The sequence below is a fragment of the Lithobates pipiens genome, unplaced genomic scaffold, assembly GCF_037356315.1.
Source record: "Lithobates pipiens isolate NorthernLeopardFrog02 unplaced genomic scaffold, aLitPip1_a1.2 Scaffold_3, whole genome shotgun sequence".
Lineage (NCBI taxonomy): Eukaryota > Metazoa > Chordata > Amphibia > Anura > Ranidae > Lithobates > Lithobates pipiens.
The window spans coordinates 151469758-151492488 of NW_027507790.1; the positions used below are offsets into that span (position 1 = coordinate 151469758).

The 22731-nt window shown below is 45.1% G+C and overlaps 1 long non-coding RNA gene across 13 annotated transcripts in view; it reads left to right on the plus strand.

Moving 5' to 3' along the window:
- LOC143940721 (uncharacterized) overlaps positions 1 to 22731 on the plus strand; it is a 147041-nt gene that overhangs the window by 65068 nt on the left and 59242 nt on the right. For all 13 annotated transcript variants that reach the window (XR_013263919.1, XR_013263913.1, XR_013263917.1 and 10 more), the window contains 2 exons: positions 20212 to 20316; positions 22001 to 22087. This is a non-coding gene — a long non-coding RNA (uncharacterized LOC143940721). The remainder of the gene's footprint in view (positions 1 to 20211; positions 20317 to 22000; positions 22088 to 22731) is intronic.

The following is a 22731-nucleotide window of genomic DNA, read 5'->3' on the forward strand; positions in this document are numbered from 1 at the left end:
GTCACATGACGAGGGAAATCACATTGTTTTTACTGGTGTCCATTCACATCAATTTTGTAAAAGGTTCCTGTATTACATTGATGAGATTCCAGTGCAATTTTGGCCCCATAGAATATACAAACCTTATCAACGTTACATCACAGTTGCACTCAACTTGCACTACACAATCGCACTGAAAGTCAGATCAAAATCGTATTGCGACAGTGTGAACCTAGCCTTAAAGAGGAGCTCCAGTCTGGCCAAAAATGAATACTGTAGCTGCTGACTTTTAATACAAGGACAATTACTAGTGGCGGCTGGTGCTCACATTTTTTTTTTTGGGGGGATGGGTTGCAAACAAACTGAAAAATTCTGAAAAATACTGAAAAAAACTATCATTTGCAGCCACTATGCCCATCAAATGCAGCCACAATGCCCATCAAATGCAGCCACAATGCCCATCAAATGCAGTCACTGTGCCATCAATTGCAGCCACTGTGCCCATCAAATGTATCCACTGTGCCATCAATGGCAGCCACTGTGCCCATCAAATGCATCCACTGTGCCATCAAATGCAGTCACTGTGCCCATCAAATGCAGCTACAGTGCCCTTCAAATGCAGCCACCATGTCCATCAAATGCAGCCACTGTGCCATCAATGGCAGCCACTGTGTCCATCAAATGCAGCCACAATACCCATCAAATGCAGCCACTGTGCCACCAATTCCAGTCACTGTGCCATCAATTGCAGCCACTGTGCCCATCAAATGTATCCACTGTGCCATCAATGGCAGCCACTGTGCCCATCAAATGCAGCCACTGTGCCATCAAATGCAGTCACTGTGACCTGACCCATCTTGGTGGTGGGTCAGGCAGCAGGTGACAGCTGCGAGCTGTGGGACAGGCAGCGGCTAGTGAGCTGTGTCCTCCATGCATCTCTTCTTTCTTCCTGCTAGGCGTCCAATAGGAGCGCCTGTCCTTTCAGACACTCAGGTGATGATTATTAGACCTGCACTTCCTGATTGGCGGAGGGGCAGTTCAGTGTTAGAAAAGTGAATATTCATTTGCTTTTCTAATACATCTGGGTGGGCTCCGAGCACAATGCTCTGCGCCACGAGTCCACCCTGTTTTGAAGCCTATTAGAGTCCATGGCTCTAATCAGGTGCTTCAAAAAACACCCCCACCTCTTTAATTCAGGCGCCCGACATCCTAAAAGGGACCAGGCGCTTAAAAAGGGGGTGGCCCTGGCGGCCATGGATAGATTCATGCTATGCTTACCCGGAAGTGTGTAAAATCAGGCCCCCGCCCCCCCCCAAAAAAGTTCCTAATGTGGCAGTCTATGGGGGGAGGTTGCGAACAAGCGGAGCTACCCCTTTTGGGTGGAGCTACACTTTAAGTATGTAAGGAGGTTGCTGCCACTCCAGGGCAGTGATAAATTAAACATTGTTGTTTAAAGGAGAAGTATGGCTCTTCTCGCCCTACTTCTCCTATGGGTCCCAGGAGTGCATGTAGTTCTGTTCTCCTGTGACCCAAGTTCAGCTGACATCACTCCAGGCTATGGAGGGATCCACCGACTTTAACGTTGGTATCCACCCAGATGCCTGAGCAGCAGCTGGCTCAGTTTGTCAGTGCCAGCCACTCCTGCTCCTTCCACAGCCTTGATTTCCAGTGAGCACTGGAGGGGCAGAACAGAGAGCTGGTGATTGACAGTCCCCGTTCTGTGCTCACTGAAGACCAAGAACTGAGCATTCAGTGGTCTTTGATCACTAAGTTCTCCTTGTAGAAGCAGTGGGGGACAGATTCAGCATCCACCTAGGTGAGCAAAGTATATACATTTATTATTTTGGAACCCCAGACTACACTTTAAAGCAGGCCTATTGAAATTAACAAAAATGCAGAAATGCCGTAATGTATATATACACTATATTGTCAAAAGTATTGGGGCATCTGCCTTTACACGCACGTGAATTTTAATGGCATCCCAGTCTTAGTCCGTATGGTTCAATATTGAGTTGGCCCACCCTTTGCAGCTATAACAGCTTCAACTCTTCTGGGAAGGCTGCCCAGGAGTGTGTCTATGGGAATGTTTGACCATTCTTCCAGAAGCGCATTTGTAAGGTCAGACACTGATGTTGGTCGAGAAATCCTGGCTTGCGGTCTCTGCTCTAATTCATCCCAAAGGTGTTCTATCGGGTTGCAGGCCAGTCAAGCTCCTCCACCCCAAACTCGCTTGTCCATGTCTTTATGGACATTGCTTTGTGCACTGGTCCAAATCATTTCGTGGAGGGAAGATTATGGTGTGGGGTTGTTTTTCAGGGGTTGGGCTTTGCCCCTTAGTTCCAGTGAAGGAAACTCTTAAGGCATCAGCATACCAAGACATTTTGGACAATTTCATGCTCCCAACTTTGTGGGAACAGTTTGAGGATGGCCCCTTCCTGTTCCAACATGATTGAGCATCAGTGCACAAAGCAAGGTCCATAAAGACATGGATGAGCGAGTTTGGTGAGGAAGAACTTGACTGACCTCAGCCTGATAGAACACCATTGGGATGAATTCGAGCAGAGACTGTGAGCCAGGCCTTTCTTGTCCAACATCAGTGCCTGACCTCACAAATGTGCTTCTGGAAGAACGGTCAAACATTCCCATAGACACACTCCTAAACCTTGTGGACAGCCTTCCCATAAGAGTTGAAGCTGTTATAGCTGCAAAGGTTGGGCCAACGCAATATTGAACCTTACGGACTAAGACTGGGATGCCATTCAAGTCCATGTGCTTGTAAAGGTAGGTGTCCCAATACTTTTGACAATATAATATATATAAAAATGCACGCATGCTTATGAGTGAAGGACCCTAAAAATATATTTGAATATTTATACTAGCTGTGTTAGAAATACATTTAATGATTTTTAGTGAATACATAACTGGACTAAATGCTCCCTTCACATCTGTCTGTGGTTCAGCTTTAAGAAAATGTGCTGTTTCAACAGCTTTCCTGCAAATGTTGACAGTCCATAAATAATAGATAACAATAAATAGGATCCGAGCGCCATCATATATTCATAAGCAATGCTCAGCCCACTTTCATTAAACATACGGATAGTAATGTTTAACAGGCCAGACATTTTGTAAAGTCATTCATCACCACCTAATCCACATCAATATAAGTATAATTGTATGTCACTTGTTCTTTGGGACACCTGTTAGGGAAATAAACAATGTGTTTACCAAACAAAATGCAATATTTAGTCTTTGCGCCGCTTATAAGACGCGCTGACAGAAATCACTTGTGTATAATACACCACTTACTGCTTTATAGGTTTCATTTTGCGAACGTCAGAAAAAATGATTAAAGCGTTTTCAGAAAGGAAATGACTCATGGGTGCATCTGTGTGTTAAAGTAAACACTCGCAGTGTCCTGCTTTGCATATTCGCCTCTTTTTCCCTTCCTTCATTTCCATGGCATCTTTCTTTTTTTGTTTCTTTGCTATACATTTTGCTACTTTGTTAGACGTTATACATTAAAGGGTCCCATTCACAAAGAACGATTGCATTGGAAACACAAGAAAACAGAAATTGGGCTTCAAAATAAAAGTTTATTATTTTTAGATCAACAGATTTCACATGGGATTTCTCGCTGTAGACCCTTTTCATACTATGTCATTTTTTTATTTTTTTATCAAGAACAGATGTAGTATTACACTGATATTTTTTTTATACAAACTAACATCATTGCATGATGGGGAAATGGGTATGTTGTCAGTATATTTCAACAGTAAAATGAAATCTATTGATGAATCAAACATGTACATTTGTGTGTGTGTGTGTGTACAGTATATGCGCACAAATTGCTTATTTTTATTGTGTTTAATTTGTTTATAGAATCCATTCTGTACAGCTTTATAGAACATGTATAATACATGAATCACATTGCCTACTGTGCATTTTGATGAATTATTCCCTTTTTACACATATTTGCAATGATAAAAAAAAAAAAAAAGTTTAGATTTTTCGATATGATCAGATTGACCGGTTTAAAGCTTTAGAAATTGATTGGGTAATTTAGTTTTTCAGTTTTCTCTATCTTTGTTTCATTATAATTTAACTTTCAAATTTTAGAGCTATTGATTTGTGCTTTTCTGCTCATCTCTAGGTTAATACTGTTGCTCCTCCCATCCCCCATCCTAACCAATTTAAAAATAAATAAATAAGAAAAATCGTAAATGGCCTTTTAACTTACCTAAAGCTGCAGTCATGTGATGCTGTGGCCCCCAGCCTTTTCTCTTTCTTTGTTTACTTCCTGCAAAGTCATTCTTTTGGGTGTCCAAAAGATTATATTGATGCAAATGTCCTCATAGGGTGCCACATCCGAACTTAACAGACCAGAGAGAAATCCCCTAGGTGGACTTTTAAGGCACTCACATAGTTATAGAAAAAAAACGCATAACAAAAACAGAATATGTTGGAATGGTTACAAAGACTATATACTAGATACAGAGTCACCACAATGATTGACTGAAGGTTCTCGTAATTCACCCAACACGTTTCAGAGTATCTATGTCTCCTTCATCAGGGGTATTTATAAGAAGGTCAATCATACCTGTCTTTTATGCAGGTATGTGTGTACAAAACATTCAAATAGGACAATTAAAAACAAAAAGAATAACTGGAGATGTGTCCCCAGGTACCCGCCTATGAAAGTAGCTTGTTTTTCACAATGTATTAAGGTATACCATCTTTGAGATGTTTAGGTACATTTGTGGGACCATTTGTATGCAAGACAAGTTTGAGTCAACATCCTTCGGAAAAAAAAATCCACGATTTTGTTCTCGGAAAATCCTATCGTGTGTACAGGACATAAGAAGTTAATTTGTTTTTCTAATCATTAGTGAATCAAATTGATATCAGCAATGAGAAAATCTGAAGGAGCAGGATGGGAAATTTTTCTTGAAGAAAATAATTTCTAACAATCTATATGGTTTCCATTTGATAAAGTCGAATCATTCCAAAATTACAAAAATGTTAAAGCAAATACATTTTTTTGAATGGCATTAGAAAGTTTTGGGAATTTTGTATGAATTTTCCTAAGACTTCTGCTAAGAATTTTCATTTGAAATCTGTTCTTGCCAACTCTTAGCCCTTGTACACATGGTCGGAGATTCCGACGGAATGTGTCCGATCGGACCATTTTGTCAGATATTCCGACTTTGTGTGGTCTGCATCGCACTGTTTCCGTCAGAGTATCCAACGGACCAACTTTTCCAACTTGCCGGTAAAATTTTCCGACAAAATGCTCCGATCGGTCATACTCCGATCATGTGTAGAGAATTCCTAACGGACAAAGTCAAAGACAACTTTGTGTGACCGTGTGTATGCAACAGTTTCGGACAAAATCCGTCGGACAAAATCCGATGGACAAAATCAGACGGATTTGGTTGTCAGAATCTCCGACCGTGTGTACAAGGGCTTAGGTGACTATATTCTGCTTTCCCAGATAAGGCAAAAAAACCTCTTGCAGTATGAGTTAAAGCAGGGTGGGAGGTTGGGATGGAAGGGAGATCATATTTTGCCCAGAATTGGGCTTTATGGATTATCTTTACTCCTCCTTGTAATCTTATGCGACTTGTGATGTATAGTACCTTCTTTATAATCCATACTGACTGATTAGGTTTATAACTGATTAAGTCAACCTTTTGGAGCATGATAAACGTTACACCCGTGTATCAGGTGTAATATGTAACATATTCCAGAACCTCTAAGGCCCCCAATGGCACCCCCCCTCCCCCATGACAGTGGGTAGTGGTTCTTCTCCCCATACCCACTACTACATTTGAAAACAGTATGGATATGTGGGGCTCATTCCAAGTCCTGTCTGGCATTGTAGCAGACTGCTGTAGGCTTGTAGTTCTCAATGGGCTGCAAGGGCACTAATGAGCACCCTTGTAGTTCACTGACATATCTTCCAGTTTTCTAACAGAAAGCCCATACGGGGATATGGGAAGAAAGCAGGAGGACATGCTGCAGGAGCCTGACATTACACCCACAATCCACTGTTTGTGGGTGCAATGCTCTGCAGGCTCCTGTGCAAGAAATAAACAAGCAGGGGAATGCATTAAAGTAAAAAGGTTTAGGCTTTAGAACCACTTTACCTTTTTGGGTAAATAGCTAAACTATAGTATGTTCTCAGAGAGTACACACACTGATTGGTTGATGCAAAGTTTGGATGTGACTTTCACAGTATTATTACCTTGTTCTGTGATAGTTGGGCTTTCAATTACATTTTATGGTCCTGTAAAGCAAGCCTTTTTTTGCCTTCATTCATGTACGATTTTGTTGTCTTCTTTAGCTGCAGAAAAGAAAGTAGTGTTGGGAATACAAAATCTGCCAGGTCCTTTATGATGTTATCTTCCAAGGTGCTCTGATAACATTATTCACTCTAAAAAAATGTTTATAATGTGCAGCAATTTTATCTGCATGGTCCCCATTTATATATTAGCACTAAAACCATCAAACGTAGATAATGGGGTTGATTTACTAAAACGGTAGAGTGCAAAATCTGGTGCAGCTCTGCATAGAAACCAATCAGCTTCCAGATGTTTTTTTGCCAAAGATTAATTCAACAAGCTGAAGTTAGAAGATGATTGGCTACTATGCACAGCTGCATCAGATTTGCATACTCCAGTTTTAGTAAATCAACCCCATTATCTACATTTGATGGTTTTCTAACACTAGATGCTTATCATCTATCAGACAGCACCACATTGACTGAGGAGTCTTAAGCAGACCATAGACAAGTCAAAAACTGAACAAAAATTCTTGGTCATTCATGTTTCGCATCATTAGTGTTCCAGTTGCAAAACTCGATTTTCATGCCTCAAGCAAAAATTGCTGATCCAACATGCTGTTTTTTTTTTTGAAAAATGAATCAAATGATGGCACAATCATATGCGCCTTTTTTTGTGATAAACAGAATGTTTGGATTTTGACTCATCTATGCCCAGCTTTGGTGCCACTTTGACACAATCATAGCCACACAAAGCACACCAAGTTTGTGAGTATAGAGCATGGAAGGGTCCACTCTGTGTCAGAACATTTAAAACGAACAAGTATAAAAGTTATCAAAGTGCTAGCGTGAATTCCAAGTAGGTGAACTATAACTATGTAATGCACTACCTCACCAACAAAAATGCACAAACTGTGTATGGGCTCCCTAACAAGAAGAAATGTGATGCTTAAGCTGGCCACACATGGGTCGAAATTTGGCTAGTTCAGCAGGGACCAAATGACATTCGATCCATCTATGGTCAAGTTGATTGTACCCAAGTCAAGCCATTAATTGACTTGGGTACAACCAGCCTGTCAGATTTTTTACATGCAATTACTGCCAGTGGCTATAGCTAGTGATGGACGAACTTCCGACGGGACGTTTCGCGAACGCGAAACGCGAACGGGCACAAACGTTCGCGAAAACGACCGTTCGCCGCGGGCTCCATTGACTTCAATGGGAGGCGAATTTCGCGAACCTTTAGGTCGAATTTGCGGCCACGGGGTAATTATTAGGGGGTAGCACGTAGTCCCACCACCTGGACAATAGCATAATACATGTATGAGGTGAATTTGGGATCGATAACTACAAGCATTTTTTTTTTATTTGGGAAATTGTTCTGACAATTCAGGACTATGGAGCTAATGAAGGCAATGGAGGAGAGGGAAGGTCAGGGACCAGGGTAGGCAAACAAGAGGGTGCAGGAGATACAGAGCACTGACAGCAGCACCGTAATACAGAGCACTGACATCAGCACCGTGACATACAGCGCTGACAGCAGCTCCGTGACATACAGCGCTGACAGCAGCTCCGTGACATACAGCGCTGACAGCAGCTCCGTGACATACAGCGCTGACAGCAGCTCCGTGACATACAGCGCTGACAGCAGCTCCGTGACATACAGCGCTGACAGCAGCACCGTGACATACAGCGCTGACAGCAGCTCCGTGACATACAGCGCTGACAGCAGCTCCGTGACATACAGCGCTGACAGCAGCTCCGTGACATACAGCACTGACAGCAGCTCCGTGACATACAGCGCTGACAGCAGCTCCGTGACATACAGCGCTGACAGCAGCACCGTGACATACAGCGCTGACAGCAGCTCCGTGACATACAGCGCTGACAGCAGCTCCGTGACATACAGCGCTGACAGCAGCTCCGTGACATACAGCGCTGACAGCAGCTCCGTGACATACAGCGCTGACAGCAGCTCCGTGACATACAGCGCTGACAGCAGCTCCGTGACATACAGCGCTGACAGCAGCTCCGTGACATACAGCGCTGACAGCAGCACCGTGACATACAGCGCTGACAGCAGCTCCGTGACATACAGCGCTGACAGCAGCTCCGTGACATACAGCGCTGACAGCAGCTCCGTGACATACAGCGCTGACAGCAGCTCCGTGACATACAGCGCTGACAGCAGCTCCGTGACATACAGCGCTGACAGCAGCTCCGTGACATACAGCGCTGACAGCAGCTCCGTGACATACAGCGCTGACAGCAGCTCCGTGACATACAGCGCTGACAGCAGCTCCGTGACATACAGCGCTGACAGCAGCTCCGTGACATACAGCGCTGACAGCAGCTCCGTGACATACAGCGCTGACAGCAGCTCCGTGACATACAGCGCTGACAGCAGCTCCGTGACATACAGCGCTGACAGCAGCACCGTAAGCAGCCCCAGGAGGAAGTCAGCACAGCACAGGGATGGTGTGATCCCCTCATAATAAGAACCCCCAGGAGGAAGTCAGCACAGCACAGGGATGGTGGGAGCCCCTCATAATAAGAACACCCAGGAGGAAGTCAGCACAGCACAGGGATGGTGGGAACCCCTCATAATAAGCAGCCCCAGTAGAAATATGACACCGCTCAACCTCTTCAAAGAGGAGGGTAGGGGCATATAGTACGGTGTGCTTTTTTGGGTCAGGGAAGTGAGCCAAATGAATTAAGAAGGTCTGTGTGCTTGATTCCAAAAATTGTTTATAGACATATACATGGTCTACTGATCACATGTGTTGAATTCCTCCGAGATCCATGCCTCATTCATTTTTAGAAATGTGAGGTAGTTAACACTGTGGTGAGCTAGGCGAGTACGCTTATCGGTCACAATCCCCCCTGCTGCGCTGAACGTCCTTTCGGACAGGACACTGGATGAGGGGCAAGCCAACAGTTCGATTGCAAATTGGGCAAGCTCTGGCCAGAGGTCAAGCCTGCCCACCCAGTAGTCTAGGGGTTCATCACTCCTCAGAGCGTCCACATCGGCCGTTAACCCAATGTAGTCGGACACCTGACGGTCTAGGCGTTCCCTGATGCTGGATCCGGATGACACCTGTCGATGGGTCGGCTGAAAGAATGACCTCATATCCGAAGTCACCAACACATCTTCAAACCGGCCTCTTCTTGCAGGCGCTGTTGGATTGGTACCCGCAAATCCTTCTCTGGGAGTGGGAATTGCTCCTCTGCCAGCGCACGCAAAAGCAGAATGCAGCATTTCTCGAAGCAAGGCCTGGAAGTGCTGCATTCTGACAGCCCTCTGCGACGGCGGTAACATTTCCGCCATTTTGTGTTTGTACCGGGGGTCTAAGTACGTTGCCACCCAGTACTGGTCCTTGACCCTCATGCTTTTTATACGGGGGTCCCTATTAAAACACTGGAGCATGAAGGCCCCCATTTGCACTAAAGTGGAAGCGGTGTGGTGGCCTGGCTCCTGCTCATCATCCAGGATAATGTCGTCCTCTTCATTCTCCTCTCCCCATCCTCGCACAACAGGGATCCCAGAAAGGTTTAAAGCATGCTCTTCTTGCTCCTGCTCATCCGCCCCGGCACCATCCTCCTCTGACTCCTCATCAGACTCCTGTTGTTGACTTGTCTCAGATAGAGTAGCCCCCCCTGGGAATTCATCCAGCATTGCGACTTCCTCATCTTCCCGCTCCTGCTCCTCCACAGCCTGATCAATGACACGACGCAATGCACGCTCCAGAAAGAAGGCATAAGGTACCATGTCACTGATGGCGCCATGGCTGCGACTGACCAGTTTGGTGATCTCCTCAAATGGCCGCAGAAGTCTGCATGTGTCGCGCATGAGCAGCCACTGGCGCGGTGAAAAAAAACCCAGCTCCCCAGAACCGTTTCTTTCGCAGAGTTCATACAGGTAGACGTTAACTGCACGTTTCTGCTGGAGCAGCCTATCAAGCATATAGAAGGTTGAGTTCCATCGCGTCGGGCAATCGCAAATAAGACGTCTGACCGGCAGATGGTGTCGCCGCTGAATGTCAGCAAGGCGAGCCATGGCCGTGTAAGATCTTCTGAAATGGGCCGAGATTTTCCTTGCCTGCCGCAAGATGTCCTGGACCCCAGGGTATTTGACAAGGAATCGCTGCACGACCAAGTTTAAGACGTGTGCCATGCACGGCACGTGCGTGATTTTGCCCTGTTTCAATGCGCTAAGCAGATTGGCACCGTTGTCACACACCACTTTACCAACTGTCAAATTGAGCGGTGTTAGCCACTCATCTGCCTGTGAACGCAAAGCTGAAAGGAGTGCCGGGCCAGTGTGGCTCTTTGCTTCCAGGCACAACAGACGCAGCACGGCATGGCAACGTCTCACCTGGCATGTGGAATAGGTTCTGGGGAGCTTGGGCGGTGCAGTGGAAGAGACGCTAGCAGCGGAAAAGGAGGAGGCAGCTGAGGAGGAGAGGGAGGAGGATGGAGTAGGAGGAGGAGAAGAAGAGTCAGGCCTGCATGCAATCCGTGGCGGTAAAACCAAATCTACACGGGTGCCACGGGTTACATGCTTGACGGCCGTCAGAAGGTTCACCCAGTGGGCAGTAAAACTGATATACCTTCCCTGCCCGTGTTTGCTAGACCACGTGTCTGTGGTCAGATGTATCTTGGCACCGACACTGTGTGCCAGAGATACATTCACTTGCCGCTGAACATGGCCATATAGCTCTGGGATGCCCTTCTCTGAGAAATACTTCCTTCCTGGGACCTTCCATTGTGGTGTTCCAATGGCCACAAATTTGCGAAAGGCCTCCGAGTCCACCAGTTTATATGGCAGTAGTTGGCGGGCTATGAGTTCTGACAAGCCAGCCGCCAACCGTTGGGCAAGAGGGTTATCCGGCGTCATCATTTTTTTACGCTCAAACATTAGGCCCACGGAAGCCTGCCTTTTTGCAGAAAAATGTGAGCTTGGCGTGATGGAAGGTGGAGTGGAGGACAATTGTGAGGAGAGAGGAGAAGGAGAAGTAGAAGACGAGGCTGGACGGTGAGAGCCTGCAGTGTGGCTTTGTGTGTTCCGTTGCTCCCACTGGGCTCGGTGATGGCTGCTCATGTGCCTTCTTAAGGCGGTCGTCCCTAGGTGAGTATTGGGCTTACCGCGACTAACGCGTTGACTGCAAAGATTGCAGATGGCAACGCTATTGTCAGCAGCGGACACGTTAAAAAAAGCCCACACTGCGGAGCCATGTGCCGGTGTCCTGGGAGCGCCAGATGTGACCGTACATGGTCGATGACTCGCTCCTGATACATTTGCAGTCTGCTTTGTCCCTGCTGTGCAATGTAAGTCATTGCTGCTTCTCCTCCCTATCTGCTGGTCCATATCTCCCTCTGAACTCCCCTCCTCTTCCTCTCTTGTGGGCACCCACGTGACATCACTAGACACGTCATCATCAACGTCACCTTCCCCACCGCTATAAGTAGAGTAGGCAGCAACACCGGGGACCAACCTCCTCCTTGGGCTGATCTGGGTACTGGCGTCAGACTGCTGAGTAGCGCTTGTTGCTACCTCCTCTTCCTGATCCAATACCAAGAGTGGCTGCGCATCAGAAATGTCCTCTTGATATGGATCGGAAAATAATTCCAGTGACTCAAGCGGAAGGTATGTGGTGGTGGTGGTGGTGGTCGTGTTGTTGGTGGTAGTGTCTTTGGGGGTGCACATAGCAGAGAGTGAAGAAGAGGGTGCAGATCGAGAGGATGAGGAGGGTGCAGAAGAGTAAGGCTGAGCGAGCCACTCAACCAAGTCTGGTGCATCCTTTAAAGTAATTGAACGCACCTTCTGCAACTTCCCACTTTGGCTCAAGCCTGTTGCTCCTGCCCTACCCCTACCACCCCTGCGGAAGGGCCTGCCTCTTCCTCTGCATGTCATTTTTTAAATGACCCTGTGACAAAACTCTTAGTCCCTATACCGCTGAAGGACTGCTGCAGTATAGGTGAGCGGTCAGCAGTGGTGCACGTCAACCCTATCTATTGTGGACCTATAGCGGTCCTTACAGAACAGCAGACTGTACCGCACTCAAGCCTATGTACCGTAGCACCCTATACCAAGTTACCAGTCCTTATAAGAACTTTTGTGGAACAAGCAGGTTGTGTATTAGTGTTTAGCAGACTGTACGTCAGTCCCTATACCGCTGAAGGACTGCTGCAGTATAGGGCAGCGGTCAGCAGTAGTGCACGGCAACCCTATGTATTGTGGACCGATAGCGGTCCTTACAGAACAGCAGACTGTAACGCACTCAGGCCTATGTACCGTAGCACCCTATACCAAGTTACCAGTCCTTATAAGAACTTTTGTGGACCAAGCAGGTTGTGTGTTAGTGATTAGCAGACTGTACGTCAGTCCCTATACCAATGAAGGACTGCTGCAGTATAGGGCAGCGGTCAGCAGTAGTGCACGGCAACCCTATGTATTGTGGACCGATAGCGGTCCTTACAGAACAGCAGACTGTACTGCACTCAGGCCTATGTACCGTAGCACCCTATACCAAGTTACCAGTCCTTATAAAAACTTTTGTGGACCAAGCAGGTTGTGTGTTAGTGTTTAGCAGACTGTGCGTCAGTCCCTATACCGCTGAAGGACTGCTGCAGTATAGGGCAGCGGTCAGCAGTAGTGCACGGCAACCCTATGTATTGTGGACCGATAGCGGTCCTTACAGAACAGCAGACTGTAACGCACTCAGGCCTATGTACCGTAGCACCCTATACCAAGTTACCAGTCCTTATAAGAACTTTTGTGGACCAAGCAGGTTGTGTGTTAGTGATTAGCAGACTGTACGTCAGTCCCTATACCAATGAAGGACTGCTGCAGTATAGGGCAGCGGTCAGCAGTAGTGCACGGCAACCCTATGTATTGTGGACCGATAGCGGTCCTTACAGAACAGCAGACTGTAACGCACTCAGGCCTATGTACCGTAGCACCCTATACCAAGTTACCAGTCCTTATAAGAACTTTTGTGGAACAAGCAGGTTGTGTGTTAGTGATTAGCAGACTGTACGTCAGTCCCTATACCGCTGAAGGACTGCTGCAGTATAGGTGAGCGGTCAGCAGTGGTGCACGTCAACCCTATCTATTGTGGACCGATAGCGGTCCTTACAGAACAGCAGACTGTACCGCACTCAAGCCTATGTACCGTAGCACCCTATACCAAGTTACCAGTCCTTATAAGAACTTTTGTGGACCAAGCAGGTTGTGTATTAGTGTTTAGCAGACTGTACGTCAGTCCCTATACCGCTGAAGGACTGCTGCAGTATAGGGCAGCGGTCAGCAGTAGTGCACGGCAACCCTATGTATTGTGGACCGATAGCGGTCCTTACAGAACAGCAGACTGTAACGCACTCAGGCCTATGTACCGTAGCACCCTATACCAAGTTACCAGTCCTTATAAGAACTTTTGTGGACCAAGCAGGTTGTGTGTTAGTGATTAGCAGACTGTACGTCAGTCCCTATACCAATGAAGGACTGCTGCAGTATAGGGCAGCGGTCAGCAGTAGTGCACGGCAACCCTATGTATTGTGGACCGATAGCGGTCCTTACAGAACAGCAGACTGTACTGCACTCAGGCCTATGTACCGTAGCACCCTATACCAAGTTACCAGTCCTTATAAAAACTTTTGTGGACCAAGCAGGTTGTGTGTTAGTGTTTAGCAGACTGTGCGTCAGTCCCTATACCGCTGAAGGACTGCTGCAGTATAGGGCAGCGGTCAGCAGTAGTGCACGGCAACCCTATGTATTGTGGACCGATAGCGGTCCTTACAGAACAGCAGACTGTAACGCACTCAGGCCTATGTACCGTAGCACCCTATACCAAGTTACCAGTCCTTATAAGAACTTTTGTGGACCAAGCAGGTTGTGTGTTAGTGATTAGCAGACTGTACGTCAGTCCCTATACCAATGAAGGACTGCTGCAGTATAGGGCAGCGGTCAGCAGTAGTGCACGGCAACCCTATGTATTGTGGACCGATAGCGGTCCTTACAGAACAGCAGACTGTAACGCACTCAGGCCTATGTACCGTAGCACCCTATACCAAGTTACCAGTCCTTATAAGAACTTTTGTGGACCAAGCAGGTTGTGTGTTAGTGATTAGCAGACTGTACGTCAGTCCCTATACCAATGAAGGACTGCTGCAGTATAGGGCAGCGGTCAGCAGTAGTGCACGGCAACCCTATGTATTGTGGACCGATAGCGGTCCTTACAGAACAGCAGACTGTAACGCACTCAGGCCTATGTACCGTAGCACCCTATACCAAGTTACCAGTCCTTATAAGAACTTTTGTGGACCAAGCAGGTTGTGTGTTAGTGATTAGCAGACTGTACGTCAGTCCCTATACCAATGAAGGACTGCTGCAGTATAGGGCAGCGGTCAGCAGTAGTGCACGGCAACCCTATGTATTGTGGACCGATAGCGGTCCTTACAGAACAGCAGACTGTACTGCACTCAGGCCTATGTACCGTAGCACCCTATACCAAGTTACCAGTCCTTATAAAAACTTTTGTGGACCAAGCAGGTTGTGTGTTAGTGTTTAGCAGACTGTGCGTCAGTCCCTATACCGCTGAAGGACTGCTGCAGTATAGGGCAGCGGTCAGCAGTAGTGCACGGCAACCCTATGTATTGTGGACCGATAGCGGTCCTTACAGAACAGCAGACTGTAACGCACTCAGGCCTATGTACCGTAGCACCCTATACCAAGTTACCAGTCCTTATAAGAACTTTTGTGGACCAAGCAGGTTGTGTGTTAGTGATTAGCAGACTGTACGTCAGTCCCTATACCAATGAAGGACTGCTGCAGTATAGGGCAGCGGTCAGCAGTAGTGCACGGCAACCCTATGTATTGTGGACCGATAGCGGTCCTTACAGAACAGCAGACTGTACTGCACTCAGGCCTATGTACCGTAGCACCCTATACCAAGTTACCAGTCCTTATAAGAACTTTTGTGGACCAAGCAGGTTGTGTGTTAGTGATTAGCAGACTGTACGTCAGTCCCTATACCAATGAAGGACTGCTGCAGTATAGGGCAGCGGTCAGCAGTAGTGCACGGCAACCCTATGTATTGTGGACCGATAGCGGTCCTTACAGAACAGCAGACTGTACTGCACTCAGGCCTATGTACCGTAGCACCCTATACCAAGTTACCAGTCCTTATAAGAACTTTTGTGGACCAAGCAGGTTGTGTATTAGTGTTTAGCAGACTGTGCGTCAGTCCCTATACCGCTGAAGGACTGCTGCAGTATAGGGCAGCGGTCAGCAGTAGTGCACGGCAACCCTATGTATTGTGGACCGATAGCGGTCCTTACAGAACAGCAGACTGTACCGCACCCAAGCCTATGTACCGTAGCACCCTAGACAGACCAAGTTACCAGTCCTGATAAAGAGCTTTGTGGAACAAGTGAGTTGTGAATGATTAGCAGACTGCAGCAGAAGGGCAGCAGTCAAGTATAATATTCTTTCTATATTTGGAAGAAAGAATATTATACGTGTACAAGCCTATTACCGTACCACTGATACCAGTCCTGAAAAGAACCTTTGTGGAACTAATAGTAACAGCAAGTCTTTAAAATTATCCTCACTGCCTGACACACTGCTTCCTGCCTGTCCCTATACAAATTGGCAAAAAAGAGTAGGCTGGAACGATTAGCTGGAACAGCTCTTTTGTGGACCTGATAGTAACAGCTAATGATGATGATGATGATGATGATGAAGAAAGACTAATCTGGCTGAGCTGTCCCTAAAATAGCAGCATACAGCGCTCTGTCCCTTTATCTAAACTGACAAAAGAAACTCAGGCTGCTGACCTAACACCTATACCAGTCCTGAAAAGAACTTTTGTGTACCAAATAGCTAGCGTTTTCTCTGTCCCTACTCCACACAGGATCCTTTCCCTACAGTGACAGAAGAAAGAATGTAAAATGGCCACCGGATCGGGTGTATTTATAGGTTAGGGGGAATGTCCAAGTGTCCATGAGCTGTCATGTCTCAATTGGTTGTCCTGTAACACATGATAAACGTGTCACGAAAGGTTAAAGTTCTTGTATACATTAAACACGTAAGTCCGCCGGGGCGAACGACGGAAAAAGGCGTTCGAACCCGCGGACGGCGAAAGTCGGAAATTCGCCGCGAAACGACCGCCGGGCGAACCGTTCGGCCATCACTAGCTATAGCCACTAGCAGTGATCATTGTGTTCTGCCTTCCTTGATGGCTCCCCATTACCCCCTCCCTCAGCAGAACACAATACCACTGAAAGAGGTATTCCCACGTCAACACTGACTGTGTTGATGGGTGAATCAAACAGTTTTCTTTCCTTCCGCCCATGGTACAAGGAAAGAAAAACAAATCGTCTATGGGCTGCTTAAGAGCAACAAGATGTAGGTGTGGCTGTGTGTCCTTCACCTTCCTGGGAACCCTGCCACGCAAACCCTTTGCCTATGTTGTCTTTGTGGCAATCCTGGCCTGGTAGTGCCTAGTATGACACCATTTATACCCAGCAAATTGCACAATGTAGTGTTGTTGTGGGTTATGATTTCATCTTCCAGTTAACTACAGGTGAATACAAAATACAACTCACACTATGGCTCCTAAGGATGATTGGAGTATTGTATTGCCCTACCCCCCCCCCCCCCCCAAACACCCCATTAAAAAGCTTGCAATGACAGGGCAGGAAAAAGGCAAATTTGCAAACAAGCATCTTCAAGCACAGTGTACAGTAATACAAGTCTTTGTTTGTAGCTGCTCATCTGGAAGAAGTGGCAGGGTTAAAAATTGCTTAACGTAAATGATTTACTGCCAAATAAATCCCTTCAACTTTAAAAAATGATCGCAGCTACGTTAGTTACTTTAAAGCTAATAGTGCCACTGGCAACACATTAGGAGTAATCTGTATGCACAGTCTCATTGTCCTATTTCCTATGTGTTTTATTTGTTGTGGTTCACATCAGTGAGTTTGATGTAAACTTGAAGAGTTGTGTTTTACTATTCAGTCATTTACATTTCAGATCTTGATGCAAATGAATCTTTTAGTGTTTGTGGTTTGCGTGAGTTGTACTTGGCTAGATTCAATGATCCTTCCTTCCTTTTGCTGTTTCTTCAACCCAAATACACATTTCCCCCCACCACCAAATAGGGCCTAATATGTGCATATAACAGTGATAGGCACAGTGCAACTCCGATGGTAGGTAGGGACTGATAGAAATGCTTCAGTGTTTGTGAAAGTTAATATAGCTATATAATTGAATAAAGCTTTAATTTAATAAAGCTATATAATTGAATAAAGTAAGTAACACAATCAATGCAGACAGTATTCCTGAACACAGAACTCCAAAGAACCCCCATACTGCATAAGAAGAGTTCTAACGATTTAGCACCAATGGCATGATCTTTCTTATTGCAATGTAAGGTAAAACAGACATGTATGTGTAAGATCCCATGTCCAGAAAAATATAAATTTAAGTAATGGGCAATAAAGTAAATCATTACTCATTATTCATTTCTCAGACCTATAACAACAACAAAAAAACAAAACTGCCCACTAATGGCTAGATCTTCAATGGTACAAATATGTCAGTCATTGTAGAGCTTACTACATTAATTAAGCTGTTGTTAAATTTCTTAGCAACTCTTGTGAGTATTCTTGATATATGAAATCAGACTGTTACACCTTAAACATAATATTGGCGTTATCCTATGACAATCTTATAGAGCAGCCGTCATTAAATGGCGGCCCGCTGTCCGAGTCCGGACCGAGCAGCGCTTCTGCCCAGATCGTCATGCTGCCAGTGTAGTAAACGACAGCAATCACTGGTTTGCTGGGACCGCGGGTTTCCCCAGTAACCAGTGACGCTGCGCACATGCACCCGCCCCCTGCTCCTGGCCGCGTCTCTCAGAGCTGAAGAGACACTCACGGGCAGTAGGAGTGTGACGTCACGTGCGCGCCCCGCCCTCTGCTGCCAGCGATTCCCGGGTCCTGGATCTCATTGCGAGGCAGCTTCAGTTGTGCCCACCATCCTGCAGTTAGGGTATGTGGGCACATTAGTGATCTATAAATAAGAATGTTTTTATTGTGCACACTGTTGGGCATATTTTAAGGGGCACACTGGTATACTGTTGGGCATATTTTAAGGGGCACACTGGTATATTTTTAATATGCACAATGCTGGGCTTTCTTTTGTAAGGGGCACGCTGATGGGTATATTTTTTATGTGCACACTGATGGGCATGCTTTGTTAAGGTGCCCCTTAACAAAATATGCCCATCGGTGTGCACATTAAAAATATACCCATCAGCGTGCCCCTTAAAATAAAATGTGCCTATCAGAGTGTCCTTTAACATAAAATTTTCCCATCAGCTTGCCCCTTAATATAAAAAAAGGGTCACACTGATGGGCACCTTTTATGTTAAGGGGTAATCCGATGGACACATTTTATTTTACGGGGCACGCTGATGGGTATATTTTTAATGTGCACATCGATGGGCATACTTTGTTAAGGGGCACACTGATGGGTACAACAAAATGTGCCCTACAAAATATTCCCATCGATGTGCACATTAAAAATATAGCCATCAGCATGCCCCTTAAAATAAAATTTCTCCATCAGAATGCCTCCTAACATAATAGGTGCCCATCAGTGTGACCCTTATTTCATGTTAAGGGGCACGCTGATGGGCAGATTTTATTTTAAGAGCAACACTGATGGGTACATTTTATATTAAAAGGGGCACTTTGATGGGCAAATTTTAAGTTAAGGGGTACGTTTTGTTGTGTCTATCAGAGTGCCCCTTAATATAAAATGTGCCCATCAGCATGACACTTATTTTATGTTAAGGGAAATCCTGATGTGCACATTTTATGTTAAGGGACACTGTGATGGGGACACCTGATGTAAAGGGGCACTGTGATGGGGACACCTGATGTAAAGGGGCACTGTGATGGGGACACCTGATGTAAAGGGGCACTGTGATGGGGACACCTGATGTAAAGGGACACTGTAATGGGGACACCTGATTTAAAGGGGCACTGTGATGGGGACACCTGATGTAAAGGGGCACTGTGATGGGGACACCTTATGTAAAGGGGCACTGTGATGGGGACACCTGATGTAAAGGGGCACTGTGATGGGGACACCTGATGTAAAGGGGCACTGTGATGGGAACATCTGATGTAAAGGGGCACTGTGATGGGGACACTTGATGTAAAGGGGCACTGTGATGGGGACACTTGATGTAAAGGGGCACTGTGATGGGGACACCTGATGTAAAGGGGCACTTTGATGGGGACACCTGATTTATAGAAGCACTGTGATGGGGACACCTGATGTAAAGGGGCACTGTGATGGGGACACCTGATGTAAAGGGGCACTTTGATGGGGACACCAGATTTAACTTGATCTGGGGACACCAGATGTAACTTGACAATAAATATTGTTGAAATGCTAAGGAAATTGTACATTTCTCATGTTTTTGATAGATATACAGTTACTACAATATTTCTGAGTCATAGCACAGACTTGAGATTCAGACCTGGGCCCAAAGAAAATTTTGGCGACCGGACCTCCTTGAATTTTAATTCATTACCCCTGGTTTACAGTATGTTGGGTGAAGGGGGAAACACCTGCAGGACAAACTTTGGGAAGCATAGCTGGAGACTATAGACAACCTCTATACTCTGGACTGCCAACTAGAGTTTGCATGAATGGTAGTGGAAGCAAAAATAAGTGAAAATATTATACCATGTACTCTTCTGTCTATATATTTGCTTCATTTTGGAAGCCTTTTGCCAATCATTTCTTTGTGTCCACCTGCTTTGAGTATATAGTATGTGTATTGGAGACATTTTTCATTAAAATCAAGTGATGAATCTAACTGGAAAGGATTGGGAAAAAATGTTAATGGTAAGCTATTTCCATTTGTTTACAGGTGTGGACAGCAAATCAGTAATACTCCTCTGCGTTCAGCTGACAGGAAATGCTACTGTACCATAGAGGTACATCTGCTTTGGACAGGGTGAACTCCAGTGTTAAGGTACAAAAAACAGGCAGGAATAGTTTACTTGTGTAGATAGTAGGGATCACTGTTAAACTGGAACTTGCACCCACTGTACTCACCTAAAAGTGTTTTGGCATAACGAAGGAACCTCCAGGAGAATGTCCGTGGAAATGCTTGTTGAAGGAACCTCTTTAGGATAGTTGCTGCCTTGCTGCACTACTTGGCTCCCAATAAATTGCTGTACTCCCAGACGTGGTTGCAGCTCTAGGCCTGGCACATTACCATGTGTGATGCTCTGATGAGCATTCTGCTCTGGATCTAGTACCATCTCGGAAATCCAGGCTATTGAAACCTCCAGCATTGGCTGTGATATTTAACAACAATCATAGCTTATTTCCTTCTTTTAGTACACCTTAAGTCAGCAAATGCAAAATAATTGGTATCACTTGAAAAATTACTTTGATTAGTCCATATTTTAAAAATAAGTGACCCCAGTGTCAACAGTGCTGACTTGTATTTGCCAACTGTCTTTTATTTCCATTAACAGTCCCAGTTTTGATGAAAAATGCTTATACTATTCCTATCCCTGGAAAATCTCTGTTTTTTAATGTAACACAAATTACTCATTATGTATCTAAAAAATGTTAAGCCCCATTAACATTGGTAAAGTTATTTCCTCTGGTGCCATTAACACCAAGACATTATTTTTTTAACTTGCAGGCATGTAAAGACACAAATTAATTCAGTTATATAATTATTATTACATTTTGAAATGTACTTTACTTATTATTAATTGTATTTTTTTAATGTAGGCAGCGTAAGTACCTGAATTTGACTTTATATCAACCTCCCGCAATTCCTGTACAGAGTTCATACAGAGAGAGGGAAACGGCACAATGAGCCATCCAGTTGTGCTGTAGTGCTCATGCGATAACATTGAGCATACTGATAGCAGGAGAAAACAGAATAACAGGGAGATAGGCGATCAATGTGCTTCTACTTAGCAGTTCGCCTGGAGTTTAGGTTTTAAAGTATATTCCACCTTAGTTTCATGTTACATCCTTATTAGTGAGAGACATAAAGCATTGTCACATTTACCGGCCATGACCCTCAAAGCACGCCCTTTGCCCCCACTTACCTGAATCGCAGGGTTCTTCTCCATACACAGGCCTGTTTTTTATTCTGTAGAGCTGTTTATGGCTCCACCTGCATAGCTGATTTTTTATTCAGGGATCTGTGAATGTATAAGCTACATGTCCCATCTGCCACTGCGGTAGAGAGACTCATGGTTCTCAATGGAGCATACATGGGCGACATCACCACAATTGTAGTTTATTGTTACTTCCTCTAGCCCCATGACCGAAGGTCTGCCTCTGTACGGACCTGGGGCTGGGGAACAGTGTGCAGGAACCTATGCATTGCATTCAGGATACTCTGATCACAGTTGCAATACTCTGCAAAAAAATATTTTATTAATGTGGGGGCATCTATTAAATTCTTGCAACAGAAAATCTGCACTTTTTCTAACAATGATTTAATCTTTTATCATTTATTGTTATTAAAATTAAAATGGCAGTTTCAGTCTTCAGACAACTATTTTCTAAATCTTCCAAACGAAAAAAAACTAACATTTTTGCAATATTATAAACTGGGGGGATTTTATAATCTTTTCACAACCTCTAATTTTCTGTTTGTGTTATTGATTTACTGATTTTCCCAGAACTGACCATCAAACTGAAGGTATCCTGTGATATAGGAATTTATTCTGAGATAAGTCCTGGGACTCCATACATCTAAAGGGATACAGGTAACAGTTCTTTTGTTATTAGCGTATAATGCTGAGACTGATGAGGTGGTCATTGAAGGAAGACCCTCCAATTTAGTAGCTGGTTTCAAAAAGCATGTAGTAAGGAAAACAGCAACCTCTTCAGCACATTCATTGAAAACTCTACAAGTTTTAAAGAATCCCTGCAATGTTTATAGTTTATATGAAGAGAAAGTATTTTCTAGTGTACTTATCCCCTCATTTGGCTAACCTAGATCACACCCCAGTATGCTTACCTTGCAAATAATTCCTATGGCCTCTAAGGTTTATTTACACCAAATGATCTTCAGAAAAAAGAATAAAGCCACTATTTTAAAGTCAACTTATCCTTTAAAGCTATGTGAGCTAACCAGATTCAGAAAGTGTTAAATTTGTTGTCAGTGCCCTCAGTAATGAGTCACTAACACAGAACAACTACGCAGTTGAAAAACTCAAAACTGCTTATCACAGTGCACACAGTACTGGCCAATGGGATAGGCAAATCAGCTTTTCACTTTGTGAGGGAATTTGCCCCAGAGCTTAGTAATTGTGGTGCAGCTTCAGTTTGCAAAGAATACCCAGTCATGTGCAAGGAACATTAAAAAAAGCAGATACCCCACTAACAACCTTGGATGTAGATACAATTG